The following is an 18,732-nucleotide window of genomic DNA, read 5'->3' as shown; positions in this document are numbered from 1 at the left end:
TATGGGGGCCACATTTATTAAACATTTCCTCAGTGCCAGTCACTATTCTAAGGGAGTTAAATGTACCAGTGAAGTTATTCAATCCTGAGATAATCTTTTGACGTAATATTTTATTCCCACTTGACAGATAAGGACATGGAACCATAGGATTAAGACTCAGGTCAGCCGGCTCCGGAGTGTCATAACCATTGTACTAGGCTGCACGTGCTGCTGTGTTATGCACGTACACGGATACCCACACCCAGCGTGCCCAGGGAGAGGCCATCCTTTCCAGTTAAGGGTTGGGAAAGCTTCCTGGAGAAAGACGTGGTATTGGAACTAGGCCTTGAAGCTTATGGAGGGTGAAGTCGGAGAAGAGTAGAGGACCTTGCAAAAAGATGGGTTATAGAAATAGGAAAACTTAAGGATGTCCTGTGGCATGTGGTGGAAACCAGTCCGACTTGCACCTCCATTCAGTTGCTACTTCTGCTTATTTCACCGCCTGAGCCTTGTAGTCTACTTGGAAAGGTGTTTCAATACCTGGTCCCTGCCCACATCACCCCTCCCCAGTGTCCAGCCTCATCTCTTACGACTTTCCCAAGCTGCAGTTCTCCTAAATGCATTATGGATTAGCTACACTGTTGCACATGCTTTTCCCTCCACCATGACAGCTTCCAGTCTTTCCCCTTCATATCACCATGCCCCCCTATTTTAAAACTTTGTATTAAAACCTTCCCTTCTTCGCCTGCCTCCAAGATTGGGTGAGATGCTCATCTTCTTTGTTTTTATAGCTTCTCATTCTTCCCCTATCATCAAATATTTCATACTAGACTGTGGCTGGCTACTTTTCTATCACCCCCATTAAGTCATCAGATGTAGGAGGGCAGGTGCTAAGTCCCATCCCTTCCCTATGGTTGTAGCTCCTAATGTAATGATGGTCTTAACAGACATCTGTTGAAATAAGCATCTAACATATTTCCAAAGAATCCAGCACAGGATGATTTTTATGTCCCTTGGTTACCCATTCTTGGTTTAACAAACCTAGTAGGAAACTTTTCTTTAAGACTAAACTAAATCTTTGCCACTGTAACTTTTAAACACACAGTCACACTTAATATCCGATCATCCTGAAGGAGCTTGCAAATGTGTTCTTATTCTTGTATTTCTTTTTTAGGAAGTTGGTATGCTTAATCAAACCAGGGTCTTAAAAGTGTTAGATGTATGGGTTCACATGAAGAAGTATATATCATCAGCCACAATATAAGAAGGCTTCAAAAGATGGGGAACACTAAAGACACCAGACTAGGGATCTGGAGATCTGGGATTTAGTCCCTCAATTGTGTGACCTTGAGAACTCTAGCAGACCCTACTCGTTTTAATGTACCTGGCTATCTACAAAACCTGGCAACTAAGCTTGTTATACTTCTGTTTAAAGTAAGGGTCAATAGATCCTGAGTTTGTGCCTAGGGAATGTCCTATGAGAAGAGAATAAGAGTTTTAGGGCATGAAACTATGTGCATCTAATTGGGATGGTTGTAGATGTAGATTCACATGTAGTTGTAAGAAACAGAACAGAGAGGTCCTGTATATCCTTTACTCAGGTTTCCCCAAAGGCAACATCTTGCATAACGAGAGCATAACATCACAACCAGGAAACTGACATTGACATTGATATTCAGATTCTACCAGTTTTATATGCACTCATTTGTGTATACATATTTAGTTCTGTGCAATTTGTCACATGTGTAGATGTGTGTGACAATTACCACAGTCAAGACACAGAAAAGCTCTGTTTCAAGGATCCCTCATGCTACAGTTCAAGCCATTGCTACCACCCTTCTTCCCCTCCTCACTTAACCTTTGCCATCCACCAGTCTACCTTCCAACGCAATAATCATGTTATTTCACAAATGTTACATAAATGGAATCATGTAGTCTATATCCTTTTGAAATTGGCTTTTTTTTTCCCACTCAGCATAATTTCCTTGTGGTCCGTCCAAATTATTGCATGATCAGTAGTTCGTTTCTTTTGATTGCTGAGTGATATTCCATGATATGAATATAGTACGGTTTGTGTAACTGGTGACCCATTGAAGGACTGCTGGGTTATTTCCAAGATTGACTTATTATGAATAAAGCTGTTATGAATATTAGTGCACAGCTTTTTGTGTGAAAGTGCCTTAATTTCATTTCTGGTGTAAATGTCTAGAACGAAATTGCTGGGCCATAACAGTAGGCACCTGCATAGTTTTGTAGGGAACTGCCATATTCTCTTTTCTAGAGTGGTGGTATCATTTTGCTTCCCACCGGCAATGTGAAAGAGCCAACATCCTCTCTGCATCCTCCCTCCAGCATTTGGTGTTATCACTATTTCTCATTTTAGCTCTTCTGGTAGGTGTATAGTGACACTGTGGTTTTGCTTTGCATTTCCCTAATGGCTAACAATGTTGAACATCTTTTCATGCACTTATTTGCCATCTGTAAACTCTTTGGTGATACAGACATCTATTTTGGCTGCTAAAAGTTACTTCTCACTTCCTTCTAGCTTCTCAGTGGATTCCAAGGCAGAAGGTAAATAGCTTACAGATAAATGACGAGTTATTGTGTCTGAGCGCCAATTATGTGCAAGGTAGCATTCTAGATACTGGGTTCTAGGTACTTTCTAGCAGTGACAAGAGCAGACAGCAATCTGTATGGTCATGAAGCTTATATTCTAGTGGATTGAGATGGCCAGTAAATAAAATAAGTTAAGTGTGTAGGGAGATAGGCAGTTACTTTAGTTACATTTTAACATAGGGTGGTCAGAAAAGCCCACCTGTGCTAAGAGGAGAATGAAGACCTCAGGTGAGGGAAGCCATGGGTGTCTGGGAGCAAACTGCTCCTGGCTTTAAGCAGTTGTGTTCCGGGAGCATGGGGATAGCCGGGAAGGCTGGAGCAGTGAGGGAGGAGGAGACCAGGAGCAATGAGGTCAGAACAGTATTGGAGGAGGTTCTGGGCTTCTGGGCATGGGTAGGACTTGGCTTCTCATTCCGTGTGGCGGGGAGGCTCTAGCACATGTAGGGTAGAGGAGTGGCAGGTTCTAATTTTGCCTCATAAGGATCATCCAGGCTGCTGTGTTGAGAGTAGCCCGAAGGAAGGGTGGAATCAGGGAGACCAGTTTGGAAACTGCTGCAATCATCCAGGTGAGGCAAGATGGTGGATCGGACAAGGTGGTGACGGTAAGGGTGACAAGAAATGGTGGGTTCCAGATATATTTTGAAGTAGAGCAGACATAATTTCTTTTTTAAAAGATTTTATTTATTTATTTGACAGAGAGAGAGAGAGCACAAGCAAGGGGAGTGGCAGGCAGGGGAGAAGCAGACACCCAGCTGAGCAGGGAGCCCGACGTGAGGCCTGATCCCAGGACTCTGGCATCATGACCTGAGCCGAAGGCAGATGCTTAATCAACTGAGCCACCCAGGCGCCCCGAGCAGACATAATTTCTTATCCAGCTGGATGTATGGTGAGAGAGAAAGAGAAAAGAAAACTCTGGGTTCAAGGTTCTTGGTTGGAGCCTTAGAAGGATGGAGATGCCATTAGTGGAGACAGGGAAGGAAGCTTGAGAGCTCAGAATCAAGATGTGCACCACTGAAGGTGACTTTCAGACAACCAAGCGTAGGTGACATTACAAGGATGCAGTGGATGATGAGTCTGGGGTCCCAGGCAGAGACTTGGTTGCAAAATTAATTTGAGAACCTCGCATGGCACAGCACCTATCACATAGTGCTCTAAAGTGGGTGCTCCTCTTGATTACAGGTCCTTAATTTTTTTTTTTTAAGGATTGCAGTCCTTTATTACATTATTTTATTCTTTCAACTTTTTTGAATATCTGAAAATTTTCACAAAAAAAAATTGGAGAGGGAGAATATATTTTTATTTCTACTGCTTTATAGTACCCAGATAATCTAAATGTGATTTCAGGTCCTTAATTTCTTTTTTTTTTTTTAAAGATTTTATTTATTTATTTGAGAGAGAGAGAATGAGAGACAGAGAGCACGAGAGGGAAGAGGGCAGAGGGAGAAGCAGACCCCCTGGTGAGCAGGGAGCCCGATGTGGGACTCGATCCCGGGACTCCAGGATCATGACCTGAGCCGAAGGCAGTCGCTTAACCAACTGAGCCACCCAGGCACCCTCAGGTCCTTAGTTTCTTAATTCAAAATCTTTGGTGTCAGGTTTTGGAAAAGCATTAAGTTAAGCTATATGGAATCACCATTATCTGACCATTTTTGACATATAATAATAATAATTTCACATGGTTCACCTTAATAATCCCCTCCATATGCCTTATATTACATAATACACTTAGTGGGATTTGAAACAGTGAGATATAATCAAACACAGAAATATCTCTGCAACCCAACACACTCATACTAAGTGGGCTAGATAAGGACCACACACACACACACACACACACACACACGCATGTGTGTACCCTTTCAACTTAGCCTTTGCTGCCAAGTGTATTATAACAGCTTTCAAATTTTTAGGGCTTTTTGGATTTTGGATTGTGTGGCCTCCAGAGAGTTGAAACAGGCCAATGAGTAGAGTGTACTGAGAAGCATGTTTCAGCTAAATTTTAAGATTATGTCAATGCTATTCAGTGACTAGTCACGCTGTTTCCAAAGGTGGGAGCTGTCTGTCCCATGAGAACACACGGGACCTGAACAACCACTTACTGCGGATATTTTAGAGGAAATTCAATTACTGGAGATTGTTAGAGTTGATGTCTTTTATAGCTCTTGATCTCACTGAGACAGAAATGACTCTAAATCATTTCTATCTTTAGGCCTCATTCTCCCCATCTGTAAAATGGTGCTAAGGAGGTGAACTTTGTGATTGCTGAGGAAATGTTTTCAGGGTCTCTATGCTTCTCTGTCCACTGATTGTTCTTCCCACCTGTGTTTACATATCCTTGTTTGCTGAGTAACCCCCTTTCCAGACTATGCCATGAGGCAATTTTCCCAGGGGGTGCAATGAGTAATTAGTATGGGCAGCTGGATGGGGAGGCAGACGTTTTCCCTATTGCTTCCCCAATTGGGAAAAATAGTTATTTTTTTCAGTAATGACTTCTGGACATCCAAGCGTATTTTGACTTATGCAACATCCACATGCTTCCTGCAAGAGTGCTAATCTAGGCCACGATTCCCCCTTCCTGGAATGGTAGAGATGGTGGCAGGACCTCCCCTTTCTGGTTCTCTTGGCAGATGAGCTATTTGATGAAAGACTTTTCAATGACTGCCCCACAGCCTTCTAAGGGACAACCTAAATGGAACCATTTTGAATGGAAAACTTTCTAAAATATAATTCCCCACAACTTTAAAACAACTTTATTTTCCTGATTATAAAAGTGACATATTTGACTCTAGGAACCAAAAAAAAAAAAAAAAAAAAAAAAAAGAGTGGGGAAGGAAAATAATTCCCTAAACTAGAGGTTGGCAGTGGGTCAGATAGTCAGTATTTTAGAATTTGTGAACTGAGGGGCAAAATTGAAGGTATCATATAGGTGTTTATACAACCATTTACAGACAGGAAACCGTTCTTAATGTGAAGACAAAAGCCTGACTGGCTGGATTTCACCTGTGGGGAGTAGTTTTCTGACCTCTGGTCTAAACTGTTTAGAAACTGGTATTGACCTTTCGGAGTATTTCTCTCCAATTTCATTTTCCATGGTTTTCTTTCTTTTTTTTAAACAAGGGATCACCTTGTGTGTCCCATTGTGATTTCTGTGCATCTCACTGAATGGCAGCATTCCGGGAATAAAGTTGTTCAGGGCCATATAGACCTTCTCTCAAACAGAAGTACGACAGTTCATTTTAACAACTCCCACTTAAAGTGCATTGGGATTGTTTCTTATTAATTTAGAAATAAAACATGGCTCTTTCGTTGTTGTTGTTGTATTGTGGGTCTTGCATGGAGTCCCAGGAGGGGCATCTCTAGGACAGAAGCTATGAATATGTTTGAGGCCCTGTGTTTGTAGAGGTGGGAACACCTATCACCCCATCTCTGCCGGGATTGGGTGTTTTCCCAAAACAGCAACAGTATTTACATTCTTGAGTGGGGATATGAAAGCCGATTTAACCGTGTCTGGATAATTCCGGTTTCCACCATGAACATCGCAAAGTCTGAGCCTGGGTCCTTTGCAGCCACTGAATCCCAAAGAGCAATGTTTCTCTTACGCTGAGTACGCCCACAAATCAGGCTTTTAGAATCTTCTCTTCTTTTCCTTGTTTCCTAGTTGCTCCCTTTCTCTCTGCTTTGCTTGGATTTGGCTGCCCTTTAGAGTCACCAAGATTCTCACACAGGTTAGAGCCAATTCATCCTAAGCACATGGCCAAGAGGGACTCTTGCACACGTTCAACAGGAGGTGCCTACAAGGACCTTGGGTACAACAGTTGCCATGGTAACAAAAACCTGGATGCACACCTGGTGCCTTTCACCAGGAAAGGTGGTGAAAACCGTGCAGCTGTACAGTCGTCCAAGTGAGGGAAAAATGCCCCACGCCTCGAGAGGGATGAGTCTTACCCAAAGATTATCTACAGCAAAGGTTATATAAAGCTAAAAATAATGCATGCGTGTGCATGTGTACATACAGATAGATACAACAAATTAAAAAGTAAGTCTTGATAAACATAGGACTCGGGATGATGGATACCCTGAGCTGGGGCAGTTTAGTGGTGGTTGTGAGGGGTTTCGAGGGGGTGTCATATGATATCCCTCAACGTCCTGGCTTGCTTGCTTGCTTTCTTTTTTAAACATTTTATTTATTTCTTTATTTGAGAGAGGGAGATCATGAGCACAAGGCGGGGAGGCAGAGGGAGAAGCAGGCTCCCCGCCGAGCAGGGAGCCCGATATGGGGCTCGATCCCAGGAGCCTGGGATCATGACCCGAGCCGAAGACAGACGCTTAATGACTGAGCCACCCAGGCGCCCCAACATCCTGGCTTTCATTTTATGTCGTGGGTTCATGGGTATTTATAGTGTTATAACTAAGTAACTGGCTAAGTAAAAAGCAGGCCAAGCACGGGCCATGATGATGGTGTGCCATGATCCAGGGATGATGACAGTCCCAGTTTTGTCCTTCTGAGATCCAAAACCAGATAAGAAATAAGAGTCAGTGAGTGCTGTGTGTGGTCCTGATAAGACTTTCCGACAAACCACATGGATGAGTGTTAGTACAAAGATTCCAGGGTGTCTGTTTTGTCTGTTTCACAGAGGGAAGTTTTTATTTTATTTATTTATTTTTATGTTCCTGATTCTGGTCCAGGCAGCTTGTGTTGCCAGATAAATAATGTCTTGAACCAGACCCCACTGTTAGAGCTCATAAGCATTCACTTAAAAGGGCCTGAAGTTACAATTACGTACTTTCTGAGTATTTGGTTATGGGACGAAGATAGAGGGAGCCCTGTCTCTGGAGAGATGGCACATTCCAGCTGGGAGCAGAGTGCTCAGGTGGACAGTGGGTTGGCAAAGGTCCAGGAGTGAAGCAAGGGGCTGCAGAGGCAGGAAGGCGTACCCAGTGGTGACATCGTGCCTGCAGGTTTGGAGCAAGCAAAATGGAGCCTGAGAAGTCATGGCCAGGCCAAACCACCACCCTGTTTGCTGCGCTCTTTCTCCCTTCTCTGGCCTTCACGTTATTACTCAGTTTCAACCAAGAAGGCTGCTAGGTTGTGAGGCCTGGCTATGAGCGTGGGCATTCCCTCACTGCCCAGTTACTCTGTGGCCCCAACTGAACCAGAAACTGAAGATACAGACGTGACAGATCTGAGATAGAAGACCCTGATTATTATTATTTTTTTTATTATGTTATGTTAATCACCATACATTACATCATTAGTTTTTGATGTAGTGTTCCATGATTCATTGTTTGCATATAACACCCAGTGCTCCATGCAGAACGTGCCCTCTTTAATATCCATCACCAGGCTAACCCATCCTCCCACCCCCCTCCCCTCTAGAACCCTCCGTTTGTTTTTCAGAGTCCACCATCTCTCATGGTTCATCTCCCCCTCCGATTTCCCCCCCTTCATTCTTCCCCTCCTGCTATCTTCTTCTCCTTCTTCTTCTCCTTCTTCTTCTTCTTCTTCTTCTTCTTCTTCTTCTTCTTCTTCTTCTTCTTCTTTTTTAACATATAATGTACTATTTGTTTCAGAGGTACAGATCTGTGATTCAACAGTCTTGCACAATTCACAGCGCTCACCATAGCACATACCCTCCCCAATGTCTATCATCCAGCCGCCCCATCCCTTCCACCCCCCAGCACTCCAGCAACCCTCAGTTTGTTTCCTGAGATTAAGAATTCCTCATATCAGTGAGAAGACCCTGGTTATTTTGTCCATGGTTGTAGCCTTACCTCTCAACATAGACAGTATTGGCTCTTAGCGCTCGATTAAGTCGAATGATTCTTAAATTAAAGGGGCAGAGGGCTAAGCTATGAAGTGGCATTCCAAGTGAGAGCCCCAAGCCAAGGTAGAGCTCCCTCCTCTCTGTGTGTCTGGCTGACACCTCAATTACTGAAGTCTTATCACATTGTATTGTCATGATTTATGTATATAGCTCTCCCGCCTACTGGCCGGGAAATATCGCAAGGGTAGAGACCATGTCTTTTTCATTGCCAAGTCTCCCAAATTCAGGGCATAGAGTGGATGCTAAATGAAAGTTTGGGCGAACACAGTGCCCTCACCACACCTTGTTGTCTGTGCCCAGTGAGTGGGACTCAAAGTGGAGACAGATGATCATGGTTCAGAGGGGTCCAGGGGAGCTCAGAGAGGAGGGAGTGCTGACATTTGGGGTTTGAGTGGGTGTCACGGATGGAGAAGGGAGGAGGATGGAGAGTAGGGTGGTGGTGGCTGGGTGGGGATATTCAAGGTAAATAGCAACCGACTGCGTGTCTGCTGACCCATCAGAGTAGACTGGTGGCAGGTAGGCAGTATTGCTGTCCCTGTGCCTACTAGCTGCAGGTCAGCCTAGAAGATGATGAGGGACCTGGAGATGGAATGGGAATAAATGTTTCATGGTCATTGTCTTTTTTCTTGGCTCCGCATCAGGAGCTTTCTGTATATGGTCTTACTTGATTCTCTCTAGGCACTGTAACTCCAATGTCTAAGACTAGGAAACAGACAACAGAGGAGTGATACCACATGCTCAGAACTACCCAAAAAGGGAGTGGTAGAGAGAGAGTTGACATTGAACCCAGACCCCTACATTCCTGGGCCTGTGCTCTGTTTTCTCTGCCCTCCTGTCACACTGCCACCCATAGAGGGTGTGGCCAGTGGAGGTCAGGGCGAGAGCCAAGGCGTGAGGCAGGAGCCATCAAAGGCACCCTGGGGACTTCATGGGGGAGGAGCAGGAATGAGGGTGAGGCAGAGGGCTGGGCAGTTCCCCAGGCCAGGGTGGGTGTCCCTGGCCGGGGACATTCTATTTGGAGTCTTTAAACCTCCACCCTTTGTACCCAATAAAGTTCACAGTGGCCACACCCTTGTCATGGCCTTTCTGGGGAATGTTTCTGGAGCTGGATAGAGGGCTCAGGCAGGGAAGGAGGACAAGGCACTGTCCTGGAACCAGGGCCAGATTTTGGAATTTAGAAGGGAGAGGTTGAGCACAAGCTTTCAGCTGGAGACTTTGAAGCTGGAGATGAATAATGCCTGGTTAGGGGAGGAGCTCCACTCTAGAGATGAAAAGGAAGTGGTAATAAAGAATCAGAGACTAAAGATGTGGCTGAGCAAGTAGATGGTTTTAGTACTGGCTATGGTGAGGACTGGTTTCACAGGGGTCATTTTTTATCCAAAACATCTGAGTGGTACATTGGTGGAAGCAATGCATGGAGCTGAGGGAAAGAGGGGAGGCTGGGAAAGAGAAATGGATGCATAGACACAGAGAGACAGAGATGGAGGCAGAAATACACAAAGATTAAGGGAAAACACAAAGACAAAGACACAGAGAGGTAACACCCTGGAGATCCAAGGGCTGTGTCTGATGGAGAAAATCCATGTGAGTTCCTTGAGAAGGACTGCATCCGGGCCCTTTGGGCCTCCGTGGGAGGATGTGTTCTTTGGCTTAGCTGAGGTACTGGCCAGTGCTAAGTTCCTGTGTTTTCCTGACTGCCAGGTGGAAACTCCAGGGTAAAAAGCCACCTACAATATGGACTTTCCCTATAATCATGGCATCTCAGCCTTCGTCCCATCTCCCAGTCACCTGCTTGCACCTCTGCAGTTATGTCCAGTGACCAACTTCTCAATACTGACCCTCAGAACATTCTTCCTCAGGCTGGGCTACCTCCCCGTGACTTCCAGTTTGGGAGCAATGCATGAGCAAATCTAGTGCTGCTTTTCCACTTAGCTCTTCAGGTGGTTGGTGACCATGACCGTGTTCCCTCTGTGTTCTCTCTTCTTCAGGATCATCTGGTATTAGCGGCAGCATGGGCTAAGTTATGCTGTAGGAACTGATGATCCCAGGATCTCAGGCGCTCTCAGGAACAAAGGTTGAGTTCTTGAGAAAAAATAATATTCTAACTGTTAAAAAGATAATTATTCAGGACACTTGCTAAAGAACGGTAAGGCAGACTTCATTGAAAGGAAGCTATCGCAGTGGGTGTAAGGACCACTTCAATGGAGCCTTGTAGACATTGCACTTGGATCTGAGGACAGCCTGGGCAAGTGGAAAATCTTTAGCTAAGGAGTAGGGTGAGGATCAGTGAATGGAAAATTACTGAGATATATCAGGAATAAGGGGAACTTTGGCTAGACTGACCCAACAGGATTCTTACTGAAGGCAGGCCAGGGTGAGCAGATGCGACCTGGGAGATGATAGAGGATGAAGAGCCTAACTGGATATCAAGAGTGATCAAATACAGAGGAAGGAGGATTCTGGCTAGACTGACTTGGCAGGTTTCTTGCTAAGATGGGATAGCACAGAGACAAACACCAAAGCTCAAAATCAGAGCCTAGTTGAGAAGAGAGTTCACAGAACCCTGAGCAGATTTTGGCCAAAGAGAGAGACTATTGCTTACTTGTCACTTACTTACTCTGTATATTCACTGCAGGCTGGGACCACTGCTCAGATTCCCACTCACCCCAGGACCCAGGCTGAGCAAGCAGCCTCTACCTAAAACATGGCTGACCTGTGGTAGTCGAAGAAGGAGGATGTGAGTCTCCATGTGCTGGTCCGGGAAGCTTCTACCAGAAGTGACACATGTCACCTTCAGTAACGTTGCATTGCCCAGAGTCTTATGTCTAAGAGGTGGGGATGGGAACTCTGTGCCCAAGAAGGGTCTGCAAAATATTTGTGAACAAAATATTTGTGTCCACCAGAACTGGCTTCTCCCACAGTACAGTCTCCAGTTCTCACACTAAGCCAGACCTTTATTTGTGGAGGCTCCCAAGTTTACTGATATTCCCTTGGGTGCTTGAGAGCCACTACTGGACAAGAAAGTTGAGGGAGGTGATGCTCCTGGGGGCACCAGGTGATTGTACCCACGAATGGTTCTCCACCATATTATAGCTACAGTTTGCCAAGGCCACAAAAGATAGAAAGAGGGAGAGGAAACACACTTGCAGTTTGATCTTTCTACCAGGGTTTTACTGGGTCTTTATTCCCTGATGCCTTTTAAAAATCTCGTCTTTTACTGCTTGGGATCTAGAAGCAATCGGCTCTCCTGTCGCTCCAAAACAGAAAAGGGAAGCCTATCTTCATTGGACTTTGAATAAGTGAGAAATAAGCCTTTATGATGTTGATCTACTGAAATTTTAGGCTTTGTCTGTTTTGACAGCTACTGTTCATTATTTTGATGCAGAGATTGGGACAAGAAGTGGAGTGCTCCAAAGCAAAACCATCAAATATATGATGTTAGCTGAGTGATAAGGGGACAGATAATGGGAAATTGGACTTGGCACTGAAAGATGGAGGCCAGGGCATGCCATGGCAAAGGTGTTTGAACGGTTGCTGCCTGGGACATCTTGAAAGGCAGACTCTGTCCTCATGGAACTCACCATCCCACCGGGAAGAGGTAGGAAAATTGGAGACAGGAGAATGGTAGGTAGCATGGCTGCATTTGGTAAGGTATTACAGGTGTGAGATGAGCTCTGGGAATTATTAGGTCAATTGTAAACAGAAGGTAAGTAGAATAGAGAGAGTCCATAAATGTGAGGCCTTGAATTTGAAATAGCATACTGCTTTAGATACTACACAATGAGGGATGGGATTCACAACGGACTTAAGTGGCAAAAGTCTAGTAGAACCACTTAGTTGGAAAAATGCCTCAGGGCAAAGATCAGATGAAAAGAGCAGCCTCTTCATTGATTTTTTCCATATAGCCTCCTGGTAGCTGCCATTAGCTTACGAGAATGAGAAACAAGGAAGTGAAAAATCAAGGAAAAAGAGTTGAGAACTAGATCTTAAAAAGAACTCTGGCTGTAGTCACTGCAAATAGATTAGAAATCTGAAATAATGTAATATATGTTAAGAAAAAAAAAAAGAAGAAGAAGAAGAAGAAGGTAGCGGGAGGGGAAGAATGAGGCGGGGGAAATCGGAGGGGTGGACGAACCATGAGAGACGATGGACTCTGAAAAACAAACAGCGTTCTAGAGGGGAGGGGGGTGGGAGGATGGGTTAGCCTGGTGGTGGGTATTGAGGAGGGCACGTTCTGCATGGAGCACTGGGTGTTGTGCACAAACAATGAATCATGGAACACTTCATCTAAAAATAATGATGTAATGTATGGGGATTAACATAAGAATAAAAAAAAAAAAGTAAAAAAAAAAAAAAAAAAAAGAAATCTGTTATGCTATTGAGTGAAACAGTGCAAAAGACACCAGGAGTCTGGTCTAGGAAATCTTTGAGGCTCAAAACAACCCTTGGGATGCCAACCTTCCAGGAATAGAAAGTAGACTAAAGAAACTATGCCCAATGGGGAGTGTAATATCAAATACCCACTTCATATAAGTCCAAGGAAGGTCATGGCTCCCAAAGGGTGGACCCAGGGCTCAAGAGAACAATGGATAAGCACGAGCTGCCCTGAGAGGAGAGTCACAGTCCCTCACCCAGAGTAAGAGCCTTCCTGAAGTCTGCCTAGCAGAATTTCTGTGTTCCCCATTCTTTCTACCAGGTGTGTTGATTGTGGCTGCCCTGTCTGTGTCTTGGATGTGTGGTGTGTGTGTCGGGGGGTAGGGTTTGCTGGGAGAGAGGGCTATATAATTTGTCCTTTTCAATCATAGGTCTAGGGTAGTGATTCTCAGCTGGGGGATATTTGGCCAGAGCTGGAGGCAGTTTTGGTTGTCACAACTGGGAGCGGTGGTGTTACTGGCACCTCGTGGGGGGCCAGAGATGCTGCTAAACATCCTACAATGCACAGGACAGTTCCCTGCAACAAAGGATTGCCCATTCTCAAATGTCAGTGTGACCAAGCTTGAGAAACTCTGTTCTAAGGAATAGAAGGTGTTAACATCCTGACCTAGTAGTAAGATTACAGGACATCACCTGGAAATCAGAAAGCCTGACACCGAGTTGGTGCTTATTCCTTCTTTTGACATTAGGTGAGTGCCTGCAAAGGGAAGCGGGTGGCTGGGGGTGCTGGTGGAGGGATGGGGATTTGTCAGTAAGTCATGCTAGTTGCTACAACAGACAACCTTCCCAAATCTCAGAGTCTTAAACAACAGAGGTTTATCTTTCATCATGTCAGGAAAAATCTGTTTTTCTCCTGAACAACTAATCTTATTTTTCTCTTATGGGCATGGTGAGCATGATCATGGATTGATTTTCGTCATTGGCTTGGCAACCAGGAAGCTCATTATAAGAACTGCTCATTGCTGCTTACTGATATTCCCTGGCTCATCTTCTTATCTGACTCTCATTTGCCCATGACTCTGATCTCCTCCTCCCCCACCCAACCCCAATATTGTTGTACTTTTGATTGTTCCTCAAAATATCTTTGGGGATGAAGGGAGCTGTGGAATAATGAATGAATCAATGTCATTCTCGCTGAGAAGTGGCTGCTACGAAAGGGATATTGGGGAACCAGTTAAGTGTCCCTTTCCTTCTTTAAAAAGGAAAGTGGATCTTTAGGTCCTGGCTTGAAAATTTGCAGAATTGAAACTGATGTTTGGGCTTGGAATCTGCAAATAGCTTTTCTTTTTCATTCTGCAGTTTTACTTACCCCTTTTAAGTTGCTATTTTAACAATCCAGAGTCTCATTTGCTCTAGCTGGCAGAGGAAGGAGATAAGAACATCTATTCTCCAAGGTCTTTTGGGGAATCACTTCATGCAAATATCTTTGCCTCAGAAGGAAACTGCCCAGAGGTTAGGTCTCTGCCCATCCTGGAGAAGGCAACTTTCAGAGTTGGTGTTTTTCCTTTTGCTTTTCTGTTTGCAAATATGAAACAGACAGGAGTCAGGAGACCAGCCACAATCTTGCTATGTGATTTCAGGCTCTTCACACCGCCTCTCGGATCTTTGGAAGAACAAAGTGGGCTGAGAACCCACCCTGATCCATGGTTCTTGTTTGTGTATCAAAAGAGGGGGCTATTCCAGTGAAATGTGCTTTCTGGTGATCCTGGCTGAGTGGGATTTTAGTGACACTCATTTGGAAGAAGCTCACTCAGCTTCCCTTAAATGTGGAGGAGATGGCGAGTTTAGAGGTCCAGACCAGGGTCTTGCTGGTGACAGTCTTGAGAGATGGGTCAGTGTGGATCCGGGAGCCCCACTGCCCAGCTGCCAGTCCCCACAGCATCCCTCGGTTGTGTAACCATGGGTGAGCCATGTTGTCTCCTTCGGCCTCGGTGTCCTCATCAGCCTCAGTGGGATGACAACAATATGACCACGTGTTGTGCAGAGTCAATGACGCAAGGCTCATAACGTGCTGGCCATGTTGTGCAACAGATATTCCTGATCCCTCCCTTTAAATGGGCCACACACTGCTGGATTGGGGTGTGGTCACCAGAGTGACTGAGCTAGGATGCCCTCAACCGAGGCCCCACTGGACAATCCTCCCTCCTTTTGAAGAGGCCAGAAAGGAATTGCCCCCGACACTGTCCTAAAACAGGATGAAAGGTATGGGGACATTCTCGCAGTGAAGCTTCTAGACAACCAGCTCTGTCAACAGTACCCTCTACCTCTCCATCCAACCCCTCTCTAGGACATGAGTCCCTTTCCCCTCTGGTTTTCATTTTTACTTCAGTGAAATGGGTAAGTGAGTTAGATCGTTTATAATTGAATGTATTTCGTCCCACCCCACTTTAGGTAATTTGTATTAAATTAAAGCAGGATTTCTCAACCTTAGCATTATTGATGTTATAGGCAGGTGAGTCTTTGTTGTCCTGTGCATTGTAGGATGTTTAGCAGCTACCCTGACCTCTACCCACTAGATGCCAGGAGCACCTCTCCCCCAAGTTGTGACAATCCAAAATACTTCCAGACATTGCCAGATGTCCTGGGGGTGGGGGGAGCAAAATCACCCTGGGTAAGCACCATTGACCTAAGAGTACTTAAGCATAATAATAATGATGGTCACATTTATTGAGTACTTTTTTATGCTAAGAGATTCCCATATTGGAATCTTAACGGATCCTCATCCAATAAGGATCTAATAGATATGAATGTCTTCTGCTTCTCAAATGGGGATGTTGACTTACTAATACATGATGAAGCTGGGATTTGAACCCATGTTTTCCCAACATCAGAGCCTGTAATGCCTCACCACTTTAAAGGTTTCTAAATACAAGGGGATCTTTTGAAGAGCAAACGATATGGTTGATTTAATGAGAACACAGGACTCGGACACAAGCAGACCTGTTTGGAATGTCAACTCCACAATGATGAGCCGGTCACCATGTCCTCCTGAGCATCATTTCTGCATCGTTAAATTGAGGGTAATACCAACCTTGCAAGTTGTCAGAGGACAAAATGAGGTAGAGAGACGCCTGGCACTCCAGGTCCTTCTCCGGCTAAATAACGCACCGGACAACATGAAGAACATGGCTGACATGTCTTTCATTCCTTCCCCGCAGCCCTGGGTGTGGCGTAGTGCTCCTGGGGTGGATGGAAACCTCATGCCACAGTGTATCACCTCATCCCTGTCCCACATTGTCCTGGGTGTCTGGGGCTTTCTTTTAAGCTCCAGACCAGCAGAGAGAGTGGTTTGTGGGAAAATCCATAGTCAGCACAACCAGATCTGAAACAGTCATGTTGCCCCTAATTGGCTCCACGCTGCTCCCCCTTTCTCAGTGAGCCCAGTCACCCAAGCTAGGTCTCTGGGAGTCATTCTTGACTCTTCCCTCCTCACTTCCCACAGCCAAGTGGCAGCCAGGAGCCCCCCATTACGCTTGTCATGCATTTGTTCCTGTCTCTCCCTCCCTCTGCCTTGCCCTGGGCCAGTCACCATACTTTTCCCCTGGGTGCTGAAAGATGCTCTCTGCTTCCACTCTTGACCTTCACAATCCATCCAGACAGGTGGCCAGAATGATCCTTCTCAGCTGTGCCTCTGACTGCGTCTCTACTGCCTCCCTCCCAGGAGAAAGCCCCATTCCTTAATTGGCAATGGAATGTTTCTCATCTGGGCTCCAGCTTCTCTTCATCCTCACCTTGGGCCTCTCTTCCCTTCTTTTTCCCAGTTTTGGCCATACTGAACCACTTAGAATTTCTGGAAGGCACTCACCATGCTCTCCCTTCTCTTAGCCATCTGAATATGTTTTCATCTGGTCCAGAACACTGGCCACTTTTGCTTTGGCCTGGGTAACTACAGCAAGCTTCGGCCTAGAGTTCACTCCCCACCTGGGAATATTCTCTCATCCCTAACCCTGGTCAAGCACCTTCTGGAACTTCCCCACTAAGGCAATTACTCTCCTGTGTTGTGAGCATCTGTGGACAGGTCTGCTTCCTCCGCCAGATGGTGATTTTTTTTTTTTTTTAGGGCAGCAAATGTGCCTTTTTCTGCGACCTCCAGTCAGTGCCCAGCATGGACCTTGTTACACTAGGTGTTTGTAGCACCAATGAATGATACGCTGTGTTGCCTCAATCAGAGAGTAGGTGTGAGAAAGTGGGAAGAAACCAAGGTAGTGACTTGGAGAAACTGACATATGAACAGTCCATGGCCAGTCCTGAAACTGGCTCGGGGCCCATCTTTCCATCTTGAATCTCCAGGAATTCAACAGAAAGATGATCTGGTTTGGTAGAAATGTGACTCAAGGTAACTTTTTCTTTGACATTAAGAGAGAGAAAAGACCATCTTTGTACCTGCCAAGGAGCCTACGTTGTTGTTTGTGATATTAATGTCAGATGAAGAGAGTCAAAGAACCAGGAGCCGTATGACCTGCACGTACGTCACTTTTAGCTTAGCCATTAGAGAATTTATTAAGAAGCCTTCCTGATGATGTTACTTGAAAAGCCAGATGAGCTTTTGGTGTTGTCTAGAGCAGGATTTCTCCACCATGGCATTATTGGTGTTTGGGTCCAGGGACATCTTTGTTGTGGGCGTTACTCTGCACATTTTGGGGCGTTTAGCAGTACGCCTGGCTTCCACTCCCCTCAGATGTGAGCAGTACTCCTCTCACCTCAACTCTGACAACCAAAATGTCTCCAGACATTGCCAGATGTCCCCTGTTGGGACACAGTTGGCCCAGGTGGAGAACCACTGCTTCAGAGGAATCCGAACTGGAGTCTATCTTGTAAAGCCAAAGGAGCACTGGATGAAGGGTAGGTTTGAAGTTCATCTCCAACTCTTCAATTGACAAAAGACTTTTTTTTTTTGTAAGTTCTCTTTGAATTCAATTTCAGGATATTTGACTTTGGGGAATCAGCTTGACCTCTCTTCTCATTCAAAGTAATAGAATAATGCAAGCCCAAAATGTTTTGGATGCTTCTAAGTTCAGTTTTGGTCTTAGGAGTGGTCCAGGAAATGGGATGGGGATTGATGGCCTAGTATCTATAGTCAGGCAATGAGATTCAGGCCCGTGCTTGCTCAGGAAGACCTGTTTCCACAGGCCAACCCAGCTCTCTCCTTAGAGCTTCTCAAGATGCCCCAGGGAGGACCTACCTCATTCAGTCTCCTCTCAGCTGCTCTCCAGTAACTTAGACTGTCAGTGCTGGAAAGTTCTTAGAAATATTTGATCTGAGCCCTTTGTTACAGAGGGGGAAACTGAGACCTGGAAGAGGGAACAGATTTAGCTAAGATCACCCAGTAAGTTAGAGTAAGAGCCCTTATTGACCCAAGTTTCTTTATTTTTAAAAACGGGGATGCCTGGGTGACTCAGTCGGTTAAGCATCCGACTCTTGGTTTCAGCTCAGGTCATGACTTCAGGGTCATGGGATCGAGTCTTGTGTCCGGCTCTGTGCACAGTGGGGAGTTGCTTACCTTCTTCGTTTCCCTCTGTTCCTCTCCCTGCTCACCTCTGCCTCTCGCCCCTCTCTCTCTAAAATAAGTAAAATAAAATCTTTATTGAAGTATGATTGACATGTGAAAAACTACATATTTCATGTATACAGCTCGAGTTTGGGGCTGAGAAATCATCACCACCAACAAGGCCACAAAAACTTCCCAAAGTTTCCTTCCATCCCCTTTATTATTATAATTATAACCACAGTAATAATAATGTTAAGAACACTTAGCATAAGATCTACCCTCTTTGCAAATTTAAAGTATACAACACAGTGTTGCTAGCTATAGGCACTATGCTGTATAGTATATCTCCAGAACTTATTTATCAGTTTCAGTTATATCCCATGTCTCTTG

At 45.0% G+C, this 18,732-nt stretch overlaps 1 protein-coding gene and 1 long non-coding RNA gene across 4 annotated transcripts in view; both read left to right on the top strand.

Annotated features, from left to right (window-relative positions):
- Positions 1–18,732, top strand: part of TMEM268 (transmembrane protein 268) — a 209,507-nt gene that overhangs the window by 143,220 nt on the left and 47,555 nt on the right. The window lies entirely within an intron of this gene.
- Positions 8,826–12,471, top strand: LOC118017771. Its single transcript, XR_004681236.1, has 2 exons — positions 8,826–11,157; positions 11,806–12,471. It is a non-coding gene; the product is annotated as an uncharacterized LOC118017771 (long non-coding RNA).

This window comes from Mirounga leonina, unplaced genomic scaffold (genome assembly GCF_011800145.1).
Source record: "Mirounga leonina isolate KUSES-001 unplaced genomic scaffold, KU_Mleo_1.0 Mir_170, whole genome shotgun sequence".
Taxonomy (NCBI): Eukaryota; Metazoa; Chordata; class Mammalia; order Carnivora; family Phocidae; genus Mirounga; species Mirounga leonina.
Note: the sequence above shows the minus strand (reverse complement) of the source record. Positions and strands in the feature narration are given on the sequence as shown.